The sequence below is a fragment of the Tenrec ecaudatus genome (genome assembly GCF_050624435.1).
Source record: "Tenrec ecaudatus isolate mTenEca1 chromosome 2 unlocalized genomic scaffold, mTenEca1.hap1 SUPER_2_unloc_2, whole genome shotgun sequence".
NCBI classification, from domain to species: Eukaryota; Metazoa; Chordata; class Mammalia; order Afrosoricida; family Tenrecidae; genus Tenrec; species Tenrec ecaudatus.
This window is the reverse complement of record NW_027457578.1, coordinates 486,651-493,128: the sequence shown is the minus strand read 5'-3', so window position 1 is coordinate 493,128 and position 6,478 is coordinate 486,651.

The window sequence follows — 6,478 nt, the reverse complement described above, 5'->3', positions numbered from 1 at the left end:
TGTAGGTTAACTAGAGGGCCCTTGGGCTATGTAGGTTACCTAGCGGGCACTTGGACGATCTAGGTTAACTAGCGGGTACTTGGACTATGTAGGTTAACTAGCGGGCCCTTGGAATATGTAGATTAGCTAGCGGCACTTGGACTATCTACGTTAACTAGCGGGCCCTTGGACTATGTAGATTCCCTAGCGGGCATTTGGACTACATAGATAACCTAGCGGGCACTTGGACTATCTAGGTTACCTAGCTGGCACTTGAACTATCTACGTTACCTAGCGGGTTCTTGGAGTATGTAGGTTACCTAGCGGGCTGTTGGACTATCTAGGTTACCATGCGGGCACTTGGACTATCTAGGTTAACTAACGGGCCCTTGGACTATGTAGGTTCCCTAACGGGCCCTTGGACTATGTAAGTTCCCTAGCGGGCACTTGGACTATTTAGTTTCCCTAGCGGGCCCTTGGACTATGTAAGTTCCCTAGCGGGCACGTGGACTATGTAGGTTTCCTAACGGGCACTTGGATTATGTAGGTTCCCTATCGGGCACTTGGACTATTTAGGTTAACTAGCGGGCCCTTGGACTATCTAGGTTAACTAGCGGGCACTTGGACTATCTAGATTAACTAGCGGGCCCTTGGACTATCTAGGTTTACTAGCGGGCACTTGGACTATCTAGGTTAACTAGCGGGCACTTGGACTATGTAGTTTCCCTAGCGGGCATTTGGATTATATAGGTTACCTATTGTGCACTTGGATTATGTAGGTTACCTAGCGGGCAGTTGGACTATGTAGGTTAACTAGAAGGCACTTGGACTATCAAGGTTACCTAGCGGGTCATTGGACTATGTAGGTTACCAGCGGGTCATTGGACTATGTAGGTTACCAGCGGGCACTTGGACTATCTAGGTTAACGAACGTGCACTTGGACTATGTAGGTAACCTAGCGGGCACTTGGACTGTCTAGGTTACCTAGCGGGCACTTGGCCTATCTACGTTAACGAACGGGCACTTGGACTATGTAGGTTAACTAGGGGACACTTCGACTATCTAGGTTAGCTAATGGGCAATTGGACTATCTAGGTTCCTAACGGGCACTTGGACTATGTAGGTTCCCTTGCGGGCACTTGGACTATGTATGTTCCCTTGCGCGCACTTGGATTATTTAGGTTACCTAGCAGGCACTTTGACTATCTAGGTTAACTAACGGTCACTTGTACTATGTAGATTGCCTAGTGAGCACTTGGACTATGTAGGTTCCCTAGCGAGCACTTGGACTATGTAGGTTCCCTATCAGGTACTTGGACTGTGTAGGTTAACTAGGGGGCAATTGGACTGTGTAGGTTACCTAGCGGGAACTTGGACTATGTAGGTTAACTAGCGGGCACTTGGAATATCAAGGTTAACTAGCGGGCACTTGGAATATCAAGGTTAACTAGCGGGCCCTTGGACTATATAGGTTAACTAGCGGGAACTTGGACTATCTAGGTTAACTAGCAGGTTCTAGGACTATGTAGGTTAACTAGCGGGCACTTGGACTATCTAGGTTAACTAGCTGACCTTGGACTATGTAGGGTAACAAGCGGTCACTTGGACTATCTAGGTTAACTAGCTGACCTTGGACTATGTAGGTTAACTAGCGGGCACTTGGACTATCTAAGTTAACTAGCGGGCACTTGCACAATGTAGGTTCCCTAGCGAGCACTTTGACTATGTAGGTTCCCTAGCGGGCACTTGGACTATATAGGTTCCCTATGGGCACTTGGAATATACAAGTGCCCGAACGGGCACTTGGAATATACAGGTTCCCTATCGGGAACTTGGACTATGTAGGTTCCTCAGCGGGCACTTGGACTATATAGGTTCCCTATCGGGCATTGGACTATGTAGGTTAACTAGCAGGCCCTTGGACTATCTAGGTTACCTAGCGGGCACTTGTACTATGTAGGTTAACTAGCGGACACTTGGACAATCTAGGTTACCTAGCGGGCACTTGAACTATGTACATACCCTAGCGGGCACTTGGACTATCTTGGTTACCTAGCGGGCACTTGGCCTATGTAGGTTAACGAACGGACACTTGGAATATGTAGGTTAACTAGCGGACACTTCGACTATCTAGGTTAGCCAACGGGCAATTGGAGTATCTAGGTTACCTAGCGGGCACTTGGACTATTTAGGTTATCTAGCAGGCACTTTGACTAGGTTAACTAACGGGCACTTGGACTATGTAGGTTGCCTAGCGAGCACTTGGACTATGTAGGTTCCCAGCGGGGACTTGGACTATGTAGGTTCCCTATCGGGTACTTGGACTGTCTAGGTTAACTAGCGGGCAATTGGACTGTCTGGGTTTCCTAGTGGGCACTTGGACTATGTAGTTTACCTAGCACGCACTTGGACTATGTAGGTTAACTAGCAGGCCCTTGGACTATCTAGGTTACCTAGCGGGCACTTGTACTATGTAGGTTAACTAGCGGACACTTGGACAATCTAGGTTACCTAGCGGGCACTTGAACTACGTACATACCCTAGCGGGCACTTGGACTATCTTGGTTACCTAGCGGGCACTTGGCCTATCTAGGTTAACGAACGGACACTTGGACTATGTAGGTTAACTAGCGGACACTTCGACTATCTAGGTTAGCCAACGGGCAATTGGACTATCTAGGTTACCTAGCGGGCACTTGGACTATTTAGGTTACCTAGCAGGCACTTTGACTAGGTTAACTAACGGGCACTTGGACTATGTAGGTTGCCTAGCGAGCACTTGGACTATGTAGGTTCCCAGCGGGCACTTGGACTATGTAGGTTCCCTATCGGGTACTTGGACTGTCTAGGTTAACTAGCGGGCAATTGGACTGTCTGGGTTTCCTAGTGGGCACTTGGACTATGTAGTTTACCTAGCACGCACTTGGACTATGTAGGTTAACTAGCGGGCACTTGGACTATCTAGGTTACCTAGAGGGCACTTGGACTATGTACGTTCCCTAGCGGGCACTTGGGCTATCGACGTTACCTAGCGGCCAATTGGACTATGTAGGTTAACGAACGGGCACTTGGACTATGTAGGTAACATAATGGTCACTTGGACTGTCTAGGTTACCTAGCGGGGACTTGGACTATGTAGGTTAACTAGCGGTCACTTGGCCTATGTAGGATCCCTATCGGACATTTGTACTACTTAGGTTAACTAGCGGGCACTTTGACTATCTAGTTAACTAGCGGGAACTTGGACTATCTAGGTCAACTAGCGGGCCCTTGTACTATGTAGGTTAACTAGCGGGCACTTGGACTATCTAGGGTAACTAGCGGACCTTGGACTATGTAGGTTAACTAGCGGGCACTTGGACTATCTAGGTTAACTAGCGGGCACTTGGATGATCAATATTAACTAGCGGGCACTTGGACTATCTAGGTTAGCTAACGGGAACTTGGACTAAGTACGTCCCCTAGTGGGCACTTGGACAACCTAGGTTAACTAACGGGCACTAGGACTATCTAGGTTAACTAGCGGGCACTTGGACTATGTAGGTCAACTAGCGGGCTCTTGGACTATCTAGGTTAGCTAACTGGCGCTTGGACTATGTAGGTTAACTAGCAGACACTTGCACGATCTAGGTTAACTAGCGGGCTCTTGCACTATGTAGGTTAACTAGTGGGCCCATTGACTATGTTGGTTAACTAGCGGGCACTTGGACGATGTAGGTTCCCTAGTGGGCATTTGGACTATATAGATAACTCAGCGGGCACTTAGAATTTGTAGGTTAGCTAGAGGGCCCTTGGACTATGTAGGTTAACTAGAGGGCCCTTGGGCTATGTAGGTTACCTAGCAGGCACTTGGACGATCTAGGTTAACTAGCCGGTACTTGGACGATGTAGGTTAACTAGCGGGCCGTTGGATTATGTAGATTAGCTAGCGGCACTTGGACTATCTACGTTAACTAGCGGGCCCTTGGACTATGTAGATTCCCTAGCGGGCATTTGGACTACATAGATAACCTAGCGGGCACTTAGATTTTGTAGGTTACCTAGCGGGCACTTGGACTATCTAGGTTACCTAGCTGGCACTTGAACTATCTACGTTACCTAGCCGGTTCTTGGAGTATGTAGGTTACCTAGCGGCTGTTGGACTATCTAGGTTACCATGCGGGCACTTGGACTATCTAGGTTAACTAACGGGCCCTTGGACTATGTAGGTTCCCTAACGGGCCCTTGGACTATGTAAGTTCCCTAGCGGGCACTTGGACTATGTAGTTTCCCTAGCGGGCCCTTGGACTATGTAAGTTCCCTAGCGGGCACTTGGACTATGTAGGTTCCCTAGCGGGAACTTTGATTATGTAGGTTCCCTATCAGGCACTTGGACTATGTAGGTTAACTAGCGGGCCCTTGGACTATCTAGGTTACCTAGCGGGCACTTGGACTATCTAGATTACCTAGCGGGCACTTGGACTTCTAGGTTAACGAACGGGCACTTGGACTATGTAGGATGCTTAGCGGGCACTTGGACAATCTAGGTTAGGTAACGGGCACTTTGAGTATCTAGGTTACCTAGCGGGAACTTGGACAATATAAGTTACCCAGCTGGCACTTGGACTATCTAGGTTACATAGCGAGCACTTGGACTATCTAGGTTAACTAGCGAGCACTTGGACTCTAGGTTACCCAGCGGGCACTTGGAATATCTAGGTTACCTAGCGGGCCCTTGGACTATGTAGGTTTCCTAGCGGGCACTTTGACTATCTAGGTTAACGAACGGGCACTTGGAATATGTAGGTAACCTAGCGGGCACTTGGACAGTCTAGGTTACCTAGCTGGCACTTGGACTATCTAGGTTAACGAACGGGAACTTGGACTATATAGGTTAACTAGCGGGCACTTGGACTATCTAGGTCAACTAGCGGGCCCTTGTACTATGTAGGTTTACTAGCGAGCACTTGGAGTATCTAGGTTAACTAGCGGACCTGGGTCTATGTACGTTAACTAGCGGGCCCTTGGACTATGTAGGTTAACTAGCGGGCACTTGGACGATATAGGTTAACTAGAGGGCACTTGGACTATCTAGGTTAACTAGCGTGCACTTGGACTATCTAGGTTAACTAGCGGGCACTTGGATGATCAATTTTAACTAGCGGGCACTTGGACTATCTAGGTTAGCTAACGGGCACTTGGACTTAGTACGTCCCCTAGTGGGCACGTGGACACCCTAGGTTAACTAACGGGCACTAGGACTATCTAGGTTAAATAGCGGGCACTTGGACTATGTAGGTCAACTAGCGGGCCCTTGGACTATCTAGGTTAGCTAACTGGCGCTTGGACTATGTAGGTTAACTAGCAGACACTTGCACGATCTAGGTTAACTAGCGGGCTCTTGCACTATGTAGGTTAACTAGTGGGCCCATTGACTATGTTGGTTAACTAGCGGGCACTTGGAGGATCTAGGTTAACTAGCGGGCACTTGGACTATGTAGGTTCCCTAGCGGGCATTTGGACTATATAGATAACCCAGCGGGCACTTAGAATTTGTAGGTTAGCTAGAGGGCCCTTGGACTATGTAGGTTAACTAGAGGGCCCTTGGGCTATGTAGGTTACCTAGCGGGCACTTGGACGATCTAGGTTAACTAGTGGGTACATGGACTATGTAGGTTAACTAGCGGGCCCTTGGACTATGTAGATTAGCTAGCGGCACTTGGACTATCTATGTTAACTAGCGGGCCCTTGGACTATGTAGATTCCCTAGCGGGCATTTGGACTACATAGATAACCTAGCGGGCACTTGGACTATCTAGGTTACCTAACTGGCACTTGAACTATCTACGTTACCTAGCGGGTTCTTGGAGTATGTAGGTTACCTAGCGGGCTGTTGGACTATCTAGGTTACCATGCGGGCACTTGGACTATCTAGGTTAACTAACGGGCCCTTGGACTATGTAGGTTCCCTAACGGGCCCTTGGACTATGTAAGTTCCCTAGCGGGCACTTGGACTATGTAGTTTCCCTAGCGGGCCCTTGGACTATGTAAGTTCCCTAGCGGGCACGTGGACTATGTAGGTTCCCTAGCGGGCACTTGGATTATGTAGGTTCCCTATCGGGCACTTGGACTATGTAGGTTAACTAGCGGGCCCTTGGACTATCTAGGTTAACTAGCGGGCACTTGGACTATCTAGATTAACTAGCGGGCCCTTGGACTATCTAGGTTTACTAGCGGGCACTTGGACTATCTAGGTTAACTAGCGGGCACTTGGACTATGTAGTTTCCCTAGCGGGCATTTGGATTATTTAGGTTACCTATTGTGCACTTGGATTATGTAGGTTACCTAGCGGGCACTTGGACTATGTAGGTTAACTAGAAGGCACGTGGACTATCAAGGTTACCTAGCGGGCCATTGGACTATGTAGGTTACCAGCGGGCACTTGGACTATCTAGGTTAACGAACGTGCACTTGGACTATGTAGGTAACCTAGCGGGCACTTGGACTGTCTAGGTTAC